The 24,475-nt window shown below is 44.3% G+C and overlaps 1 protein-coding gene across 2 annotated transcripts in view; it reads right to left on the bottom strand.

The window, feature by feature from the left end:
• Nucleotides 1–24,475, bottom strand: part of lpp (LIM domain containing preferred translocation partner in lipoma) — a 235,255-nt gene that overhangs the window by 167,655 nt on the left and 43,125 nt on the right. For both annotated transcript variants that reach the window (XM_056246335.1, XM_056246334.1), the window contains one exon: nucleotides 23,022–23,068. The gene's annotated coding sequence lies outside the window, so the exon portion shown is untranslated. The remainder of the gene's footprint in view (nucleotides 1–23,021; nucleotides 23,069–24,475) is intronic.

Here is a 24,475-nt window from a genome sequence, read left to right as displayed (position 1 = left end):
TATGTCCACACCTCACAGTACTTCTACACCAAATATTCAGTCAATGCACTGACTATGAAATTAAAACGTACAACAAGACGTACTGTGGCATTACTGTGTTTTATGCAAATGTGCCATGGTAATACCTCAGCATATAAACAGATGATCATTTAGTCCTATGGTATACCAAAAAACAGGGTGTTGTTTGATACCACCAAAGCACCATGATACGGCATAAGGTTGCACAATTAATGGAAATAAAAACTGACCTGCGATATGGCTATTTTCAAATTGCAAAAGCTGTGATTGAATTAGATAAATATATGCGCTGCATGTTTCAGAAGGAAACATCACACTGTGTTCTTTTACACGCAAACAACTCATGACATATCAACAGTTTCAGTGTCTCCGAGCGACACTGACACGCGCCAACCATATTCTCAAACTTGTAATGAGAAGCGGTTATAATCCAGCTGTTGTCAACAAAACAAAACCCTGAAGGGCTCCTTGCTATTTTCCACCCAAAAAAAGCTTGATGGTTAAACATTTGAAAATGAATTAATACAGTTGTACTTCAAAGCAAAATTGTTATTATCATTATATTCTCTCTTTTTTTTTTTTTAAGTGAAATTACAAGTTCTTTTGGGCCAAATTGTGCAACGTAACAAGAAAGCACAGGAAACCTGGAATTAAAATAAACTTCATACTTCAGTACCATGGCAAAAGTTCAGCTATTTTTTCTTCTGAAAAGTAGTGTTGAAAAGCTCCTATTTATTTTAGTGAATGTTAATTCAGATGGTTTATGTTTAAAAATAAAAACCATTCACCAATTCAAGGCCCTGTGCAGCATTGTATGTGTTCTTTATTATGTACAGAATGTTTAGGCTATTAAATGCTGGTGTTCTTCGCTCAGTACCAGCTTTACCGACAAATACAACTAGGCATAGTTTTTCCTAGCAGGCTCCTCAATAAAGCAGCATGACTATAGTTGAGCTATGTTAAATGATTAGTGTTTGGACTATGTTGTGTACATGGAGCCCTACAGCCCCAGAGAAACTCAAAAACACAAATATCTGGCTGCGAGCTCAGACCAGTGGTACAGGCATAACGTGACAGAGGACCCTGAAGCTCATCTCTCAGATGGCCAGCCAAATGGAATTCCAAACAGCGGTCAAGTCATCCCTTGAAAAACAAACACCACTGGGCATGTGTCAGCTCTCAAACACACGCACACATGAACATGTACAACTGATGCCTCAGTTCTGTTTGAGAAGGACATGGTTTCGACAGTATCGAGGCGGACTGGGGGAAAAGAACTACTATATCGCTTGACATAGGGTCTTATTGGAAAGTCAATGTAAATCCTAGTGAGAAATAATGTTTTAAAAATGTTCTAAATTGGAGTAAATTAAACCAAGTCTTTTTTTAAATAAAACTTAAGAGTGGCCTGGTGGTTAATAAATGCTCTCTGACACATTCTACAGACTTGTGCCTTTTCCCGATCCCATTCCCCCTTCTTCTCTCTATTGCTTCCTGGTGTCCCTTTTAATGAAGTTGCAAAAAGGCCAATAACTAAAAAAAAAACTCTCTGTTTGGAGTCTTAGGCCCCATCCACACTACTGCGTTTTCATTTAAAAACGGAGACCTTTTGCTACGTTTGCACCTCCCGTCCACACTAAAACGGCAAAAACGGAGACCCAAAACGGAGAAGTTTAGAAACGCTGCCGATCCGTTTTTCGTTTTTAATCTCCGGAGGGCGTTTTAGTGTAGACGGGTCAAAACGGAGGACTTTAGAAACGATGACGTAGTAGAGGCTCACGCTCGGCTCTATGATTGGGTGTCATCAGTCATGGCGTATATCTTTGCTAGCAGCTGTTGTACAAGTAAATTCTGCATTTTACAACGCTATAGCTGCCTACATGCGCCGGAGTCAAGCTATTATTCGAGCGATCTGTGACAATTCCCGTGTGCAGCGGCGGCGTCGACCGTACATGGAGCGTCGGTTTGGGGTTAACCCAGAGCATGGTGGGATAATTTTATCAATGAAGTTGTGTTTACACCGGCACGCGCATGCCCAGTGTTGGTGAATGGTCACGTGATCCGCGTTTTCAGTCGTTTTAATGTGGACGGAGATCAATTCTAATACGCAGCTAAAACGCTGGTGTGGACGGAGATCGTATTCGTTTTAATTATCCGTTTCTAAACTAAAACGCAGTAGTGTGGATGGGGCCTTAGGGAACCCAAACTGATCATAAACGACATTTCAACTTGATAACGTTCTTCAAATGTGCTCCACGACAAATGTTACAATACCTCTGATTGGGGTCTCAAAGTGAAAAAGTTTCTACAAACTGTAAAAGTTCACTCATGTCAATTATCTTTTTAATTATATTTATAGTATATTTATTATATTATACAAATCTTGTGTGAAATTCGGACTGAAGTTTTGTGTCTAAAATTTGTGTTGATGTGAACAGACCTTATGCCTACTTTGTGATACAAGCTTTAACAACATCTGCTAGTGGGTTTAAAGTAGCAACAAATGTTTTTCTTCATATTGTGAAGTACGTCCGAGTGTAATGGATTGTGGAAAAAGTAAAAATGCAGAGCAGGGACTGGTTCAATTTATTGATTGTATGTTGAGATGTGGGAGTTGCACTCAAAAAGAGGAAGCAGATGAGACAAATAAAAATGGAGAGAGAGAGAAAGAAAAGCCCCTTTCACACAGCGCGTTGATCCCGGGAAATTGCCAGGACATTGCCAGAACGCCTTCTGTGTGAACGCAAACACGACCCGGGATTGATGCCGGGATCGATGCCGGGTTGGGGACCTAGTAACATTGCCGAGATCAGTCCCGGAATGCGCGCTGTGTGAACAAAAGCCGTAACCAATGCCGTATCGTAATAATGATGCTGAAGTGAAGTGAAAGCAGGCTAGTGAAACGGTACGTAATGCGCTAGTTTATGATCGAATCAGAGAAAAAAATTTCCAGAGAGAAATCGCAGCTCATAAGCAAACTATACACTCTGCTGAGACATTACATGTCACATCGGTGTCACGTGTCTTTACGGGATTTTTACGGGTTGTGTGTGAACGCACTCTCTGATTCCGGAAAATCACTGGCAGTGTGAATGAACCAAAATCAAACGAACCCGGGTCAAATCCCGGGTCGCTTTATCCGTGTATTTTCCGGAATCTCTGTGTGAAAGGGGCTATAGAGAGAGAAGTCTGTCATATCACTGGAAGATCGGGTTATAACATTTCAAATAAATGTTATGGGATCAAACTTTAACATGCATTTAACTCTTTCCCCCCACCGTTGATGAAATTTTCCGTCATTTATGAGACAACGCTTCCCAGACATTGACGTAAATTTGTATTAGTTTGATTTGATGACTATCTGAGTTTTCACTGTTATACAGTAGGGGGCACTTCTTCTGAAAGAGTACAGAATCTCCTGAACAAAAGACAAGGAAAAAAGGAGCAGAAACGAGCGATGAAAGTATTGTTCTCTTACGGGAGTATCTCTCGTACTGCGTAATATCTTACGCTAGGGGGAAAACCTCTTTTCCACGAGATATTGAAGCCAAAAATTATCCTTAATTTTGATTTAATGTAAAACGTTGTGCAGCAGCATGCAGACATAGGCAAGACGGCTCGCGCGCCTATTGGCTGCCCTGCGGCAACAGCAGCAGCCTATCGAGAGAGGCCCTGCGGGACGTGATACCCAATATTAATTCTAAAAGAGCTAGCGTCTTTTTAAAGATGCAAAAATCCTGCGGCTCGTGCCGAGCCACACTAAGCGACGGGGACCGCCATGTCATCTGCGTTTCCTGCCTGGGTGAGGATCATGCGGCTCTCGCTCTCGTCGACGGCGGATGCCCTCACTGTGAGCTACTGCCTATGGTGACTCTGAGGACTCGACTGGCATCCTTCTCAGAGCCTGCACTTCAGCCCGCTGTTACGCCGCGCCGTAAAAAGCGCCGTAAAAAGCGCCGTGCTCAGCGCGCTCCCGAGCCTTCTCCTGCCCGCCAAAGCTCGCCGGTTCGCCTGCCAGCTTCACCGGCATCGCTCGAGTCGCTCACCGACGGACAGCGGCCGCCGTCGGCCACCGCTTCCGCCATTGAGATTGACGAAATAGCCGAGGCCTATTCTATTCTGGCGTCGGACAGTGAGGATTGGGCGAGCTCTGTGGACCTCCCCCCGCTGTTCGCGAGCCTTCTGGAAGAAGGGCTGGCATTGAGTCAGAGTTGATGCGTTTGCTCTCTCAAGCCGTCGAAAACCTCGGCCTCGACTGGGAGGCGCCCGCGCAGCCCCCCCACAACCGACTGGATGGATGCTTCCTCAAGAAGGACCACGCCCCATCACAGTCCAGACCCGCGCCTTTTCTTCCTGAGCTTCACGAAGAAGTCGCGAGGTCCTGGAACGCCCCCTTCTCGGCCAGGATGCGTACCTCTGTCTCTGCTGCATTCTCCACTGTGGACGGTGCGAAAGTGTCACGGGGTGGTTGTGGAAAGGAGAGCGAGGACTCAAATGCAGAGAATGACTTTTTAATGAAAAGTAGAAAATAAATCCAGAATATAACAAAACAAAGCAGGTCCCAGAACAGGTGAAGAATCGGAACACGAGTAGACATCATATGTAACGAACAAGCACAGGACTACAACCACAAGGAGACTAAATAGGGGAACAAACAAAGGAGGGTAACGAGTAGGACAGGTGGGACAAATTAACCAATAATCAGATAACAAGATGGGAGGGCCTAGACAATAGACAGGAGAGCACATGGCACAAGAAAACACATGACAAGCCATGTGCTCAAAACAAACAAGACTATAACACCAAAACATGACAAACCGGGAATGTCAGAGCTCTGTCACTAAACTAAGAAATAACCAGACTTAAGTGACAGAACCGTGACATTACCCCCCCTCTAAAGGGACGCCACCTGGCGTCCCCAAAGAGAGACATTAAAACAATACAGGAACAAAACGACACTACCCAAAACACAACAGCGACAAGTCAGACAGAAAAACAGACCGAGAAGGGGGGAAGGGAGAGGAGCCAAAATCGATACAAAATGAAAGTCCATAGACACCGCAACAGCACAGCAACAGACACCGGCTCAGGAACAGCAACAGACACCTTAGGTCGGCGGCGGCCATCTTGTCCGGAGACACTGGCTCGGCAGACGTGACGTGAACAGTCTCTGGATCGGCAGACGTGAACAGTCTCTGGATCGGCAGACGTGAGGAGCTTGGGCGGCGCTGGCAAGGCAAGGAGCTTGGGTGGCGCCGGCAGGGCGAGACACTTGGGTGGCACCGGCAGGGCAAGGCGTCTGGGTGGCGCCAGCAGGGCGAGATGCTTGGGTGGCGCCAGGAACGCAAGGCGTTTGGGTGGCTCGGTTGCAGGCCTCACTGGATGCTTCGAGGTCTCGGCTGAAGGCTTCGGAACAACCTCCGGGCCTCGTGGTTCACCGGAAGCTCTCTTCCTCCTCCGATTTCGTGAGCGAACAGGTTTTGTAGGCTCCTCGGCCACCACTGGGGGCGCTGCAGGGATAGTGAACCGCTCTGGGACAACCGGACCTGGGACCACCGAAGTCGGATTCCTAGGGACCACTGGACTTGGGGCCAGTGAAGTCGAGTCCTCCTGGACCACTGGCCTTGGGACCCCTGAAGTCAGGTCCCCTTGAACCAACAGGCTTGAGACCACCGAGCTTGGGACCACCGAAGTCGGATCCCCTTGGACCACCAAAGATGGGTTCTCCCAGCCCACTGTATCAGGAGGATCTTCGTGACGTTCAAGGAGTCTTATAAATTCCCCAAACGTCAACCTCTGCAAACCTCTCATAATTCCAAAAGGTATGGGCTCATCAAGTGCATAATTAAATAGATCCTTCAGAGCCCCCTCACTAAGCTTCAATCCCTCTGCCGCTGCAGTTAACTTCTGGGCAAAGTCCCTCACCTTAGTCCCCTGTTGCCGAAGAGAGGCCAATGCCCTGAATTTCACAATCTGTTCGTATAACGGGCATGACAAAGGAAGGACCGGTGGTTCCTTTGAGTTCCTCTTCCGCTGAGTCCTCATGATGGCTTGTTCGTTCTGTCACGGGGTGGTTGTGGAAAGGAGAGCGAGGACTCAAATGCAGAGAATGACTGTTTAATGAAAAGTAGAAATTAAATCCAGAATATAACAAAACAAAGCAGGTAACGGAACAGGTGAAGAATCGGAACACGAGTAGACATCATATGTAACGAACAAGCACAGGACTACAACCACAAGGAGACTAAATAGGGGAACAAACAAAGGAGGGTAACGAGCAGGACAGGTGGGACAAATTAACCAATAATCAGATAACAAGATGGGAGGGCCTAGACAATAGACAGGAGAGCACATGGCACAAGAAAACACATGACAAGCCATGTGCTCAAAACAAACAAGACTATAACACCAAAACATGACAAACCGGGAATGTCAGAGCTCTGTCACTAAACTAAGAAATAACCAGACTGAAGTGACAGAACCGTGACAGAAAGATAGAGGGTACCTTTCTCTTCCTCCTGTGGAAGCAGCGGTAGCAACTAGGGCTGTTTTCGACTAAGGATTTTCATAGTCGAATCTGATTCGTTAGATTTTGCCGTAGTCGACTGATAGTCAAACCTTTTTTTTTCTTTTTTTTTTGATAGCAGCTAGAGGTTCAGTTGAATAACTGTTCGTCTGTTATAGGACAACTCGCTCTAATTTTTTTTAAAATGAACAGCAAGACAACTAGAAGTGAATGTGCTTTCCATTAAATGAATCCTTAACACAAAAAAAAACGTTGCAATGAACGTGCTTTGTTTTAAATAAATCACACACAGTAAACAAAACCTTAACAACAAAACTTTGCAATGAACTTTGCAATTTAGACGCGCAAACTGCGTGCCGGTGCGGTGAGACGTAGCCTACATGCTCGGGCAGATTCGGCTTGAAGTCGTTCATCCTCGGATGCGGCGTCGCGCACGCTGTTACAAAAAAAGCTGTGCACACAGCCAAGCGAAATGGGCTCTTGCCGCTCTTGCGCACCCAACGCGTCATTTTTTTGCCGCACCTTCGCGCTCGTGCGGACGCGTCGAGTAGGCCTATAAACAAGGCTTTACTCCGTGTCAGTGCGCGCTCTGATCGGTAAAGGTGCACAGACCTCTCCCGAATCATCTCCAGCAGTAGCAGCCTCCGATCGCACCACTAACTCCGCCTCCGTTTCCCTCGTAAGATGATATTAGTATTTAAACATTCTCTATGATAAAATTTTTTTGTAAAAAATATTTTAATAGCACGGTTTTGGCGGTTATGGAGTTCTAATGACGGTGTTCAACTATAACAGTCGGTCTCAAGGTTTACTAACCGTCACACCCCTCATAACACTTGCCTACTATTCGACTATGAGGTTCATAGTCGAATCAGACCTCTCCGAATCGAATCCTCGACTATTAGAAGTCAGCCCTAGTAGCAACACATATCTGCCCGCCCTCTGCTGGACGGCGAGCACAGACGGTGTTGCCATCTAAAGCCTGCCGAGTGACGTCAGCCATGCACGGTCGCGCTTACACCGCCGCCGGGCAAGCTGTGTCGGCGCTACACACAATGGCCATCCTGCAGATCTTCCAGGCCGACCTTCTCGGAAAAATGGACGAGGAAGGCGCGGGATCGATCAGCGTTGCGGATTTAAGGAGCGCTACAGACCTGGCTCTACGCGCCGCTAAATCTGCTGCACAAACCGTTGGGCGGAACATGGCCTCTCTCACCATGGCTGAGAGACATTTGTGGTTAACGCTGTCTGAGATGTTGGACTCTGAGCGCTCGACGCGCCCATTTCGTCAGCGGACCTCTTCGGATCTGCCGTCAAAGATATCGCGGACAGATTCCAGGAGGTTCAAAAGACATCGCAGGCTATGAAGCACTTCCTCCCGAAGCGCTCTAGCTCCGCAGCAGGTCGCTCGAAACAGCCGTCTGCCCGGAGCTCACAGCCACAGCCCGCACCACCCGCCGCCGCTTCTCAGCAACCGCCAGGCCCGAGAACAGAGACCGCGCTCTCGCTCTGCTGGACGCCGCCCCCCTCAGCGCGGGCCCCGGCCGAGGATCGAGATCAAGCCCGAGGTCTCAAAGCCTTCCTAGCCATCCTAGGAAAGCGACGGTGTTCAAATCTCGCTGCGGCCGGATTTTCACCGAAACATTTCGCTCGTCCAGTTCCATGCAATGTGACTGTTCCAGCGTATTTAGCAGTCAACAAGCCGGTTCATTTGCCCGCTTGCTTGCACACAAAGGCCGTTTTCACAGCTACCCAGATAAATCCAATAAAGAGTGTATTTTCTGGTGTCCCGGCCAAAGCCGATGGTGTTATGAGTGTTGTAAGAATGCCCACGTCTCAGTGCCCATTCCCACACACAGACACAGCCCGCCACAGTTCAGGGCTAGCACAAATAAAATCGACTCATGTCGATTGTGCAAACGTAGTGAATGTGCCAACAACACAGTGTCCACAAACACTACACAATGCGTGTCCCACGGTTTCTGTAAAAACGAAACCAACACACATTCAGTCAGCGCAAGCCGACGGTGTTTTCAGTGCAGTAAATGTGCCCGCTGTCCCGCGGCCACATTCTCTCACAGACACGCTAAAACCCACGGGTTTTGTCCCGCTCGCTCTCTCTCCACAATCTGTCATAGAGAAACCGAGCGCAACCAGGCTGCCCGCCGTGATCGGCGCGCCCCCCGCCTCGCACACTTTAAACACAGTGTTTATGTCTCAGCACACCAAAGCTCTGCAGCCGCCGCTGTGCCGCGGCCAGAGCCCGGATCGCATTCTACCTATAGCTATTCACGCAAATGCGTGGGCAAAGCTTCCCGGGGTATCAGAATGGGTGTTGAACACTTATAAAGAGAGACTATTCGCTACAGTTCGCTCAACGTCCTAGCCGTTACACGGCGCGTGTCGAAACCACGGTAAATAAAGAAGCATCTCATCTACTTCGAGCCGAAAAAGCGAAACTGCTGAGCAAAGGGGTCATAGAACCTTTATCTCAGGCTCAGAGCAAAGGGGGGCTATACAGCAGATATTTTCTGGTACCCAAAAAAGACTTTTGAAGCGCCAGTTCAAAATGCTGACAACCAGGAAAATCCTCGCGCAAGTTCGCGAGGGAGACTGGTTCATGTCAATAGATCTGAAAGACGCCTATTTCCAGATACAGATTGCGTCACGTCACAGGCGATTCTTGTGATTCGCCTTCGAGGGCCAGGCATATCAATACACAGTCCTACCGTTCGGCCTGTCCCTAGCACCCCGTACATTTACGAAGTGCATGGAGCGGCTCTCGCACCCCTGAGACTTCAGGGCATGCGAGTTTTGAACTACTTGGACGATTGGCTGATTCTAGCTCGATCACACTCAGAGCTCATAGAACACAGGACCACATTACTCGAGCATCTCGAGAGGCTGGGTCTTACAGTCAATTGGGCGAAGAGTTCGCTGTTTCCCAGCCAGAAAATTTCTTTTCTGGGAACAGTGCTGGACTCGCTGTCTATGACAGCACGTCTGTCACCGGAGCGCGGACTGGACATTCAGCGCGCCGCGAAATCCTTCCGCCGCGGCTCTATAGTCCCGCTCAAAAGGTTTCAGAAAATGCTGGGTCTCATGGCCTCAGCATCTTCGGTACTTCAGCTGGGCCTGCTTCGCATGCGCCCACTGCAGCTAAAGGGCGTGGACACCTGGTCTGTTTCGCCTCAGGGTCGACATGAAATGCGTTTCGGCTCTGGAACCGTGGAAAATAGCCGACTGGTATCAGTCAGGCGTGTGTCTGGGGACTCCCTCGAGTGTGACCGTGGTGTCTACGGACGCCTCCACCTCGGGATGGGGAGCGCTGCTCGAGGGCAGACCGTTCTTTGGCCAGTGGTCGGAACGGGAAAAGCTTCTACACATAAACTGTCTGGAAATGCTGGCAGCCGACAACGCGCTACGGCGTTTTTGTCCCCAGATAAAAGGCCACCACGTCCTAGTCCGGTCGGACAACATGTCAGTGGTGGCATACATAAATCGCCAGGGTGGCGTCAGGTCCCGAAACCTTTACAGGCTGACGGAACACCTCCTGGTCTGGGCTCAGCACAACCTGCTTTCACTGAAAGCAGCGCATGTGCCTGGTCACCTGAATCTGGGACCAGACAGACTGTCCAGAGACAATGTCCCAGCAGGGGAATGGTCGCTGCACCCGCAGACGATCCAACTGCTGTGGGAGACATTCGGCAGAGCGCAGATGGACCTGTTCGCGTCCCAGGAAAACGCTCACTGTCCGGACTTTTTCTCCAAGAGCAGGGATGCGCTGGCCCACGTATGGCCCTGCTGCCCCCTCTATGCTTTTCCCCCCGTCTCGCTCCTGCCTCAAGTGCTGGAACGAATCAGGGAAAACGGATGCCCAGCGCTGCTCGTGGCTCCGCTCTGGACGAACCAGATTTGGTTCCCAGTCCTGATGCAGCTGACCAGCACTGCCCCATGGCCTATACTGGTGAGGAGAGACCTCCTCTGAGTGGCAGAGAGTGGCAGAGCAGGTTCACTTCCTGCTCTGCCACTGTTCGGACGCTCTTGCTTACTGCTCCGCGCTTTGCTCTATCGCTTTTATATTTTTATATTTTATCTCCTTTTATCACCTAATTTTAACTTCAGCTAATCAGCACAGTGCTCAAACGCTTGGATTACTACAAAAAAGCAGAATTCTTTTTACTTGACCAGCCTCCCACTGAAAGCTTACATTCCGGGGAAGAGAAAATCACAACTGTCTACACTCATAAAGGATAAGAGAAAATGCCTCCTCTGGAATCTACTTGCTGCATTAACTGCCACAGACTTTTACAAAGGATTGTAGTTCTTGAAACAAAGTTATTTGTGGGACCACCAAACCAGACGGAACACACAACAGAGATCAGCCATGGACGCCCTCAGCATACAGCCGGTGAGTCCCATGCATCTAGTACTCCTCGACAGGCCATACTGAGTGTAGAGAAACAAGCCGATCGACTTACAAATCGATGGCACAAACAGGGAGCGAGACCCAAAGGCACTCGAGACATCAGATTGTCACGAGTATCACATATTGCCGCAGTAGCATCCTCTACCCCAGATACGGCTCTGACAAGGATTGCAAACACTGGTCTCCTACCACCGCCTATACATCTTGAGAACAGATTTGAAGTATTAATGAATGAGGAATCCCTGAATGTGATGAATGTGATCGAACACAGACTGAATCAGCCAGTTACCAACACTGCTAACTGGCGCTCAAGGTCGAGCAGACAGCGGCACTCAGCTCAGAGCGCAGCCGAGCCCAGGACTCTGATAGTGGGTGACTCCATAATCAAAAACATTAGTAGCAGGGATACAACTACATGCTGCCTTCCACAAGCAACAACTTCTGATGTAAACAGGGAACTTCAGAACATTCTGATGAAACATAAAACTGCAAATCGACTCATCATTCATGTGGGGAAAAATGATATTCATAAAGAGCAGTCAGAACTCCTTAAGAAGGATTTCAATGAACTTTTTGAAACACTTAAAAGACTGAAAGTTCAAACATTCATCAGTGGACCACTCCCAGCAAGAGGAACAAACAGGTTTTCACGGTTGCTTGGGCTTAATACATGGCTCCAAAAAACCTGCTATTTAAAAGGAGTAAACTTCATTGACAACTTCAATCTTTTCTGGAGTCAGAGGCAACTGTTTCAACAGGATGGGCTCCACCCAAACAAACTTGGTTCAAGAGTGCTAAAGGACAATATCTGCTTCTCCCTCAATCATCCTTCTGCAGTCTGTGCCAATCCACTCAACCTGAATGGCACACACATACCTGGACACAGTATGAATGACCACAGGACTTCACTTCAGCACCTGAATGGACATGCGGTTGACACGTCACACAAGGACAATGATAACACCATGCAGCCACAACAACTTCTGCTCACGGACCCAATCTCAGCTGAGCCCCGCCCACAGAGCTCACCACAGACAGACTGTGACATACTAGAACTGCTCCAAGATTCAGCACCCAAGGACGACTTTCTGGAAAACAGCCAGGGAAACCAGGACAGCATATTACAGCCGATAACACCAGAGCAACAGCCCGTCTCACCAGACACATTTTCTCTATCTCCAGCATCTCCACTTCTGTGCTTCTCAGAGAAAATGGAAGAACTGGTGTTTGCTGGAACCAAACTATCCCACTCTTTTGCTGCAAGCCCCCAGATGTCAACCAAAAAGCGGCAGGCCCCACAACCACCAAAGCCTGCAGGCCCAGCTCCCCCTCCCCCTCCTCCTCCTCCTGTGAGAGCTCTTCGGCCTCTGCCACAGCGCCAGGGCTCACACCCTCCTCCATCGGCCCGAGGTCAACCAAAAACAACTGATACCAGCTCTCAGTGATATGTGTCGGGTCTCCGCTATGACAACAGTAACTTTCTTAAATGTTTACATAACAAGCGGGAACCCAGTGTGCCTGTATCTTTCTCTATTGCTGTTCGATTACATGATAGAAGGTCTAAGGCCTTCAAAAGCCGTACAGCAAACCCATCTAATCTGGTACCTATTACACGCCAAACTAAGACTGCTGTGGGGACAAAAAGTAAGACTGTTAAGTTAGCACTTTTAAACATCCGCTCACTTAAAAATAAATCACTTCTAGTCAATGACTTAATAACCACATACAACCTGGATTTTATACTTCTAAATGAAACCTGGCTAGAAGACAGCTGCAGTGCAACCGTCCTCAATGAAACAGCCCCTCCTAACTTTACTTTTATGAGTGTCTGCAGAGCTGTAAGGAGAGGTGGAGGAGTAGCTGCTCTTTTTAAGGATGTCTATCAATGTAAGCAAACATCATTTGGTAACTACCCGTCTTTTGAATATCTCGGTATTGTTTTAAAAGGTGCCCCACGCATTTTACTTATCATTATTTACAGGCCTCCAAAATACTCTCCAGCCTTTGCTGAGGACTTTACAGAACTGTTATCAACAATTTCCTCAGAGTTCGACTGTTTTGCTATTGCTGGAGATTTTAACATTCACATAGATAATGATACAAATATGGCAAAAGAAATCAAAACTGTTTTAAAAACTTTTGACCTGATTCAGCATGTACACGGACCGACACACACTCGTGGACACACTCTAGATTTACTTATCAGTAAGGGTCTAAACATTTCATCGATTGTTATTAAGGATGTAGCACTGTCTGATCATTTCTGTATTTTCTTTGATATATTGATCTCTCCTGCCATTGAAGCTAGATCTGTGTCTGTCAAGAAGAGATGCATAAATGAGAACACTAGTGTACTATTTATGAAGGCTATATCTTCAACACCAAGCATATCTGCTGACTCTGTTGATTTTCTCCTTGATTGTTTTAACTCAAAAGTTAAAAGTGTAATTGATGATATTGCTCCTATGAAAGTCAGGAAGAGTGGTAGACAAAAAGCACCTTGGAGAAACTCAACAGCTGTGCAAAATATGAAAAGACAATGCAGAAAAACAGAGCGCATGTGGCGGAAGACAAAACTTGTAGTCCATTATAACATCTACAAAGACACCATCCATGCTTTTAATATGGAACTAGGCAAAGCTAGACAGACTTTCTTCTCAAATATTATAAACAGCAACTTAAACAACACACGCACTCTTTTTGCTACTGTAGAGAGACTGACAAACCCCCCAAGCCAGATTCCCAGTGAAATGCTTTCAGACAGCAAGTGCAGGGAGTTTGCTTTTTTCTTCTCTGAGAAAATCAATAATATCAGAAAGGTGATCAGCACATCATTGAGCCGCACTGGGGTCAGACAGATCAGACCACAACCGCAGAAAGTAGCTACTATGTCTGATTTTGAAGAAATTGATGGCAAAATTTTAGAAGAAACCGTACAGCACCTTAAAACATCAACCTGCGCCCTTGACGCACTTCCCACATCTTTCTTCAAAAGTGTGTTAAACTGTTTAGAAGCAGATCTCCTAGAAATGGTAAATGCCTCACTTCTCTCTGGGAATTTTCCAAACTCCCTGAAAACTGCAGTTGTCAAGCCCCTCCTGAAAAAGATCAATCTGGATAAGACCATATTAAGCAACTATAGACCGATCTCAAATCTTCCTTTCATAGGGAAGATCATTGAAAAAGTTGTCTTCAATCAGGTGAACAAATTCTTAAGCTTGAATGGATACTTTGACAATTTTCAATCTGGTTTCAGATCGCATCACAGCACAGAGACAGCGCTCATAAAGATAATAAATGATATTCGCTTAAATACTGATACAGGGAAATTATCAGTGCTGGTACTACTCGACCTCAGTGCTGCATTTGACACTGTCGATCACGACATACTTCTTGACAGGCTGGAAAACTGGGTGGGGCTTTCTGGGATAGTCCTAAAATGGTTCAGGTCATACTTAGAAGGGAGAGGTTATTATGTGAGTATAGGAGACCATAAGTCTGAGTGGACGTCCATGACATGCGGAGTCCCTCAAGGCTCAATTCTTGCACCACTCCTGTTCAACCTGTACATGCTCCCAATGAGCCAAATAATGAGAAAGAACAAAATCTCTTACCACAGCTATGCAGACGACACACAGCTCTACTTATCCCTATCGCCTAACGATTACAGCCCCATTGACTCCCTGTGCCAATGCATTGATGAAGTAAACAGTTGGATGTGCCAAAACTTTCTTCAGTTAAACAAAGACAAAACTGAAGTCATTGCGTTTGGAAACAAAGATGAAGTTCTCAAGGTGAATGCATACCTTGACGCTAGGGGTCTAACAACTAAAAATCAAGTCAGGAATCTTGGTGTGTCTCTAGAGTCAGACCTTAGTTTCAGTAGTCATGTCAAATCAATAACTAAATCAGCATACTATCATCTGAAAAATATTGCAAGAATTAGATGCTTTGTTTCCAGTCAAGACTTAGAGAAACTTGTGCATGCTTTCATCACCAGCAGGGTGGATTACTGTAATGGACTCCTCACTGGCCTTCCTAAAAAGACCATAAGACAGTTGCAGCTCATACAGAACGCTGCTGCCAGGCTTCTGAGCAGAACCAGAAAATATGAACACATCACACCAGTCCTCAGGTCTTTACACTGGCTCCCAGTTACATTTAGGATTGATTTTAAAGTATTATTACTGGTATATAAATCATTTAATGGCCTAGGACCTAAATACATTGCAGATATGCTCACTGAATATAAACCCAACAGATCACTCAGATCATTAGGATCACATCAGCTAGAAATACCAAGGGTTCACTCTAAGCAAGGTGAGTCTGCTTTTAGCTACTATGCCAGCCGCAGCTGGAACCAGCTTCCAGAGGAGATCAGATGTGCTCCTACAGTAGTCACATTCAAATCCAGACTCAAAACACATCTGTTTAGCTATGCATTTACTGAATGAGCACTTTGCCACTGTGTCCGACTGTTTGTACTGTATTTTATTTAATTTTTTATTCTAAACTGTTTTAATTATTCTTATTTCTTTTGATTATTTTAATCTCTTTATTCTTAACTGTTTTAATTATTCCTATTTCTTTTGATTTTTCTATGTAAAGCACCTTGAATTACCATTGTGTATGAAATGTGCTATATAAATAAACTTGCCTTGCCTTGCCTTGCCTGCCTCTCTCAGGCAAAGGGATCGATTTGGCATCCTCGCCCGGATTTATGGTCCCTACACGCATGGGCCATCAACGGGTACCCGCTAACCTCCCGGAGGGAGTGCAAAACACGATCACGCAGGCTAAAGCCCTGTCTACTAGACGGCTCTACGCCTCGAAATGGTCGGTGTTCTCTACCTGGTGTCAAGCTCAGGGCTTACTGCTTACTTCACTGCGGGGTTACGGAAGTGCTCTCCTTCCTTCAGGAGCTGCTGGATAAGGGTAGAACCCCATCCACGCTCAAAGTATACGTGGCGGCCATAGCAGCGTTTGCAAAACCAACGTCTGGCCAGTCACTGGGGAAAAACGACCTGGTCGTACAATTCCTCAGGGGAGCTCGGAGGCTGAATCCTCCCAGACCCCCCTCAGTCCCTGTGTGGGACCTTTCTACGGTTCTGGAAGCCATGAAAGGTGCCCCATTCGAGCCGATCCATTTGTCAGACATGAAACACCTGTCTTTCAAAACGGTATTTCTTGTGGCTCTTGCTTCAGTGAAGCGCGTAGGGGACTTACAAGCACTTTCAGTAAGCGCGTCATGTATGGAGTTTGGGCCTAATGACTCTAAAGTCATACTCAAACCAAGGCACGGGTACGTGCCCAAATCCCTCAACACACCGTTCAGGGCCCAGGTTATTTCCCTGTGCGCCCTCCCGGTGAATAATGAGGAGGAGGATGCCCCGTCAGGGCGCTGAGAGCTTATGTGTCCCGCTCGTCTGTCTTCAGACAGACCGAGCAGCTCTTTGTTTTGTTTGGCGGGCGCTCCAAGGGACTGGCCGCATCAAAACAGAGCCTATCCAGATGGATAGTTGATGCCATAGCGCTGGCTTACACTTCTAAGGGCCTGCAGTGTCCTTTGGGTGTCAGACCGCACTCCACGAGAGGCATGGCCTCGTCGTGGGCGTGGTCTAGCGGGATTCCCTTGCAAAATATCTGTATGGCGGCAGGCCGGGCCTCGCCGTCTACATTTATAAGGTTTTATAACCTAGAGGTTCCCGCCTTACAGGCCAAGCTGCTGTCGGTCTAGAATTCAGTACTATCTGCCCCGCTGCGCCGGCGCAGAATGCTGAGTTTTGCTTGGGCATCGCTCACTGATCGATAGAACAGTTCCATGGGTGTTGAATAACCCGTACTTATACCCAGTTCAGGCTGACCACGTTCACCCTGTCTGCGTGAAACACTGTTAACATAACTAGCTCCTGTGGGATGCTATTTCATGGGGAATGATGCTTGTAGCCTCTCTTCTCCGACTCTCTGTGAGTCTACGGTGATTATGCACTATATGAGCCCCGGGCTACTGCCCTTGGGACTTTGGTGTCGGATCGCAGTACGCACGGCGTGTTGCATTGTGTTCCCCATTGCGTAAGATATTACGCAGTACGAGAGATACTCTCGTAAGAGAACATACTCGGTTACTAACATAACCTCGGTTCTCTATAGAGAGGGAACGAGTACTGCGTATCTTGCCGTGCATACAACAGCGCTGGTTCGCTTCAGCGATGAAAACCAGTTTGTATCAGCCTGTCGAGTGTATTTATAGGCCAAGGCCACGCCTAATCTGGCGGGACGTGACGAAATGGGCGCGAAGCGCCCCCATTGGGTATCACGTCCCGCAGGGCCTCTCTCGATAGGCTGCTGCTGTTGCCGCAGGGCAGCCAATAGGCGCGCGAGCCGTCTTGCCTATGTCTGCATGCTGCTGCACAGCGTTTTACATTAAATCAAAATTAAGGATAATTTTTGGCTTCAATATCTCGTGGAAAAGAGGTTTCCCCCTAGCGTAAGATATTACGCAGTACTCGTTCCCTCTCTAGAGAGAACCGAGGTTACGTTAGTAACCGAGTACGTTTACGCACATTGTAGTCTTTAACAAAACATGGTTTTCTCAGCTTTTTGTTCAAATTGATGCTTTTTTTATTAAACTTACCCACATTCAAGTGTGGATAAAAAAAGAAGGCATGAAGAATAAAACTTTTTTTTTTTTTTTTTTTTTTTAAAGGCTCTGTTCTTTCTTTTGATATATTGCATGTTCAGAGATTCAGTCAACAAAATATTCTGGGGGCCATGAAAATTTTGTGAAAATTATCAAAAATGCTGGCGGGAAAAGTGTTTCCATGCATTTAGAAAAATAGGTAAGGTAAAACTTCATTTCATGCTGACTTCAATAAGGTCAGAGCAACATTTTGAAAGAATCTGTAAGGTTAAAAGTCATACAGACCACGAGGGTTAAAAATAAAATCTAAACAAATAAAGACATTGTCTTCAAGTCCCCTGCTTAAAAAATCAGCAAATAAATGCACACAGTCTCGCAAAGGTTTTTAATCCATCTCTCTCTCTCTGCTGTGAGTTTATGTAGCTTTCTATACAGTTAGGTCCATATATATTTGGACACAGGCACAATTTTTTTTTTTTCAGATATTTACCAAAACATATTCAAGCTATAGTTATATAATGGATATGGGCTGAAAGTGCACACTCTCAGGTTTAATTTGAGAGTATTTAAATCCAAATTGGAGGAAGGGTTTAGGAATTACAGCTCTTGAGAGTAGCCACCCCCCTTTTTCAAAAGGGGGCCAAAAGTAATTGGACAATTGAATCAAAAGTGGTTTCTTGGACAGGTGTGGGCTATTCCTTCGTTATTTCTTTATCAATTAAGCAGGTAACAGGTCTGCAGTTGATTCTAAGAGTGGTATTTGCATTTGGAATCTATTGCTGTGAACCTACATCATGCGTTCAAAGGAGCTCTCCATGCAAGTCAAACAGGCCATCATTAGGCTTCAAAAACAAAATAAATCCATCCGAGAGATAGATGGAATATTAGGAGTGGCCAAATCAACAGTTTGGTACATTCTGAGAAAAAAAAGAATGCACTGGTGAGCTCAGCAACATAAAAAGGCCTGGACGTCCACGGAAGACAACAGTGGTAGATGATCGCAGGATCCTCTTCATGATAAAGAAAAACCCATTCACAGCATCCAGCCAAGTGAAGGACACTCTCCAGGAGGTAGGCGTGTCATTGTCAAAGTCTACAATCAAGCGAAGACTTCACGAGAGCAAATACAGAGGGTTCACCACAAGGTGCAAACCATTCATAAGCATCAAGAATAGAAAGGTCAGATTAGACTATGCCAAAAAACATCTAAAAAAGCCTGACCAGTTCTGGAAAAGCATTCTTTGGACGGATGAAACTAAGATCAACCTGTACCAAAATGACGGTAAGAAATAAGTATGGAGAAGGCTTGGAACAGCTCATGATCCAAAGCATACAACGTCATCTGTAAAACATGGTGGAGGCAGTGTGATGGCATGGGCATGCATGGCTTCCAGTGGAACCGGATCACTGGTGTTTATTGATGATGTGACAGAAGACAGAAGTGGCCGGATGAATTCTGAAGTGTATAGGAATATACTGTCTGCCCAGATTCAGCCAAATGCAGCAAAGTTGATTGGAAGGCGCTTCACGGTACAGATGGACAATGATCCAAAACACACCGCAAAAGCAACCCAGGAGTTTTTTAAGGAAAAGAAGTGGAAAATTTTGCAATGGCCGAGTCAATCACCTGATCTCAACCCGATCGAACATGCATTTCACTTGCTGAAGGCAAAACTAAAGCCAGAAAGACCCACGAACAAACAACAACTGAAGACAGCTGCAGTTAAGGCCTGGCAAAGCATCACAAAGCAGGAAACTAGTGTTGTCAAAAAACTCGGTACTTCGGTACCAAGTCGGTACTAAAAAAAATTAACGGTTACGGTACCAGCTTTTCTAGGTACCGAGTACCGGGTTAATCTGGTTCTTGATGCGCTGTCCGAAAGGTGCAGAGTTGCGTCCTCTTCATAAAAACACTGAGACATGGCGACCGGCGGCGCTGCTAATGCGTTGGCTCTGAATCCACTTGTTGACAAGAAAGGAGGAAAGAGCCACATATGGAAATATGTTGAATTAGGCTAATGTCACGTTGCTATAAAGGGCCGTTCACACGTTCACATAGCACGTTTTTTTGCGCGTGCAAATTTCAAATGTAGGCGCGCGGGAAGCGCGCTCATAATAGAAGCGACGTGCGAGCTTGTTTTTCCATGCACTGTTTATGGTTGCATAGCGGAGACACGCGAGAGCGAGCGCTTGTGGAGAGAAGGAGAAAGCTGTGCAAACTGCGCTCCCCGTGATGACGAGGAAGTATCAGCAAAGAATTAATTGATTTCTAGCCCTTGCATTAGAAATCAGCTACAGGGTTATCAAGTTTTGAAGACAGGCAAGAGTGACATTTTTGGCAGTTTTGGATTAAATAAAAGTAGGCTACAGTTAAGTCAAATAAAACATGTTCTATCTCCTGTATAGTTTGGTAACACTACAATAAGATACCATTCATTAACATTACTTAATGTGTTATCTAACATCAACACATTGAGTGAACAATATATTTCTGCAACATTAATTAATGTTTGTGAATGTTATTTAATACAAACACTTGATTGTTCATGTTTGTTCACTTCATTCAAATAATGTTAACAGATAAAACTTTTGATTTTAAAAATGTATTAGTATATTTTTAAATTAACCCCAAGGAGAATAATTGCTACAGTATATAACTATGGTTTATTGTTAGGTAATTTTATCTAATGTTATCTAACAAATATAATCTTATTGTAAAGGGTTTTTAATACTACAGTTTCCATCTTTGTAACTGTGATATACACTTTAATATATGTAAATTTTATCTAAATTAAGCTTTTGGTACAGAAATTGGTACTGAGAACCGTGGATTTTCACTGGTATTGGTACCGAATACTGAAATTTTGGTACCGTGACAACACAACAGGAAACCCAGTCTTTGGTGATGTCCATGAGTTCCAGACTTAAGGCAGTCATTGCCTGCAAAGGATTCTCAACAAAATATTAAAAATAAACATTTTATTAATGATTATATTAATTTGTCCAATTACATTTGAGCCCCTTAAAATGGGGGGACTGTGTATAAAAATGGTTGCAGTTTCTAAAATGTTTACTTGCTATTTTTGTTCAACCTCTTGAATTAAAGCTGAAAGTCTGCACTTCAAATTCATCCTGATTGTTTCATTTTAATTTTATTCTGGTGGCATACAGAGCCAAAAGTGTGAAAATTGTGCCTGTGTCCAAATATATATGGACCTAACTGTATGTGTTTCTATATCTATATGTGAGTGAGTGTGTATAACAAAATGTTTCTGAAAAAAGACACAGCTAACCTGTTTTCAAGAATATCGGACTTCCAACTACACAGGACACAGAAGTGGAAAGCGTAGTTTGATAGGAGAGAATAGGTTTGTGAGGAGATGTACAGTGGAGAGATAATGTGTGTGAGTAGCGCTATGAGCCGACACACACACACACACTTAGCACAGCACTGGCTCCCCTCCTGAGGCAATCATTACAGGGATTTGTTCTGCTTGCACTTATAGTTTTAGCAGATCAATCGGAGAAGCATACGCCAAAGCCCATTATTAGTTCTAAGGGCAACATCTTAGTTTCGGGTGGAGAGGGGGTGGATTGTCCACACTGTGCTGCTTGTTTGAAACGTGGCTCCTTCAGAAGCATCCATGACTGTGAACAACATTCCCCGGAGATGAATGAGAAAATCAATTAGGAGGTGAGAAGCGTTTAGTGCTATCAGTACATGCAAAAACAAATTCATTTAGTGTAATGGAGGTGCCTGCCCTCAGAGATCTTACTGCGACTCTGAAATAACTGGTATATGTTTCATAACATCATAAGATAGAGATGAAAACACATCTATCATACAATGACAGAATCACAATGGACATTTGACATACGTCTTCATGCAAATCTAAAATTAAACCTAGTTTCAAAACCTAGTGCACCGCCTACAAAGGAAGCCTACGTATGTGCGCTCCCGATGCAAAGGAAGAATTGTAGGGATATTCTGGGTTAAGTTCACTAAGTTAAGCTGAATCGTCAGAATTTGTGGCATAAAGTTTTATTACCTCAAAAAAAAGTTAAAATACTCACTGTTTTAATAGCCAAAAGACATAAAATATGTATATATATATATATATATATCTTTTTTTTAAATTAATAAGCTTTTCTGTGTAATTACATCGATGACAACATAACACCTAAAATAACTGTCAAATTATTTAAACTGCTTTACAGCTCAAAAACAGTAATACACAAGTTTTTACAGAAGGATGTACAGTACGTGCTTTTATAAAATTATAAGCTTCACATTTCTACTTTGAAATCCTCCAAAACTACCCATATTGTTTTGTATTATAAATGCCGTAACCACCAACAACAACATGCATTTAGAATCCAGATTTAATTCAGCCTTTTTGTGTTGTAGAGGGGCACTAAGTTACAACTTGTGCGCTATAAATATGTGTGCGTTGCATAATTACACAATTTGAAACAGAAGTCTCTGACCAGGTTTGAATAATGTACACGGATCATTCAATTACACAAGCAATGTGCATTATTAAGAAAGTTAATAGTCAATTTTGATGTTATATTCATTGGCATTAAAGACATTTCCATTTCACGCTCCCATTTACATCCGGTAAATTTCATGCATTTCAGTCTCTCAAGATCTGGAGGAGGCTGCACAGGGTGTCAGGTGAAGTCTGCCCTGGAAACCAATGACACGCTGCTTCCTTCGAGTGAAGTGGAAGGGGCAGTCAGGTGGTCATCTGCAAGTGCCTGATTGTTACGTAACTGAACGCATCATGTTTTGTTGTTGTTGTTTTTTTTATCTGCTGGGCTAATTGAGTGAAAGTGAGTTTGTTTCATGAAGGGAATGGCAGTGAGATGGGAACCAGGGCTTACATCACAGAGATGACATTGTGTCCTGCCCCTGGCCTCTCTGACACTCAGGTCAGATTATATAAGCAACCCTCTCTCCTTCCCTCTCTTTACGTCAGGAGTGCACGGAGCCAGCTCTTTTAGTGTACAGAATGTAAAGCAGCCAAAAGTTACGTAAAAGAATAAAAATGAACTGGTGACCCCCAGCTCATACCACTTTTAAGCTTCTGAGAGACAAAAAAAACCCCACATGGATGAAGTCAAAACAATATGAAAACTACGGTCTAAAAATACTTACTCTTCCACTTGGCTTCTATTCTACGTCATAACAATTGTCAGGCCCACCCACTGGGAAATATCATTGCTTCTCAAAATCCTGCTTCTCATAACCACATATTAAACATCAAATATGTTCTGATTAGCTGTTGCTATTGACGTCACGCAGAATTAGAAAAACTGCAGTGTTAGATTTCATGAAGTAAGAGATATATTAAGAAAAATTAGGAAAGATAGGAAAAGCAAAAAACTAAAGTGTTTGAATTTACCTGATTCTTTTTCAGGAGCAAAAATGAATCACCAGATGATCACAGACCTGAAAGTGAAAGACAAAGAGATGTATGAGGACTTGGAAAATAATAGATGTTAATATTGTTCATATTAAACAGTTTTTTTTTTTTATCACGTATTTTCCTGCAGTTATATATATATATGTGTATATGTGTATATATATATTATATATATATATATATATATATGAATGTTGTACTATTTATGAACCTCATATTATTCCACAATGATTATTTGTACTTAATAAATGAAGTAATGATTTTTTGTCACATCCACACAGTACTTTTAAATAAAATCAAAAAGGAATTCAACCATAGCGCCTAAAATATAAAATTTCAAACATTCATAAAAATGTTATTATAAAATATTGACAAAAAACATTCATGTTTTTTTTTATCTCACCAAGACAGGCATTTTGGCACAATTTTGTGTGTATTTTACCATTAGTGTGTATTTGACAGTGCAAGTACTTAACTTATTTAACTGAGCTAAACTTTTTTTAACATCAAGCATGCGCCATGCTTCATTTTGAAATACATGCATATTTTTTTCTAACGTGTCAAAAACTTTAAGCAGCCCTGCGCTCTGCGGCTATATTAACACAATGTGATACACAAAACAGCAAAATCTCTATCGATTGGCACTTTAAATCTTCCGTACATATAATTTATTGCCAAAATAACTGTACTATAAACTTTCTAGGACAATGAGCTCTGGAATAACAGCGAATTCATATAAACAACATAAACAGAAAACTTAAAAAGAAGACTCGGAAAGACAAACAAAAGAAAAAGTTCCAAAATGCTAATTATGAGGTTCCACTTGTCTGTTTGAGGAACATCCTGTTTGAATGCACAGGTAGGAGGTGGGGGGTCTGTTTCCTCTCCAAGGGCCTACAGACGCACTCCCTACCCACATAGTGTCTCTTTTGTTCTCTGATAAATTGACACTGCCAGTTCCCCACGTTGCCAAGACATGAGGAAGACCGCCGGGAAAAAGAAGTAGGAGCAACGGCGCTACATGTGATTGGTATCACTTCTGACTGACTCTCTTCATGTTTTTATCTGCACTGTCTCCATAGGCATTAATTTCAAAGCTCTGATTGAGGGTGCTAAGACAAAAAAAAAAATATATATATATATATATATATATATATATCATTGTGTTCAGTCAGCCATCCATATCATTGAATAAGTTGTATCCTGCCAGATAACCCAACAGTCTAAACACTCATCAGCCATACCAATTCCTAAATTGTATTATTTACATATAAGGTTACAACAAAAGGCCCATTTCAAGGCCATCCAGTAACTGACAGTGCAATGCACCATAGATACATATATTACACAAACAGTGACATACTCTCTTTCCTTTTAAAATAAAGCATTTTACTCTAGACCCAAGTTTCACAGACAAGGCTTAAGCCTTTAGT

The sequence above is a fragment of the Rhinichthys klamathensis genome, unplaced genomic scaffold, assembly GCF_029890125.1.
Source record: "Rhinichthys klamathensis goyatoka isolate OS25496 unplaced genomic scaffold, OSU_Roscu_1.1 h1tg000036l_1, whole genome shotgun sequence".
NCBI classification, from domain to species: Eukaryota; Metazoa; Chordata; class Actinopteri; order Cypriniformes; family Leuciscidae; genus Rhinichthys; species Rhinichthys klamathensis.
Note: the sequence above shows the minus strand (reverse complement) of the source record. Positions and strands in the feature narration are given on the sequence as shown.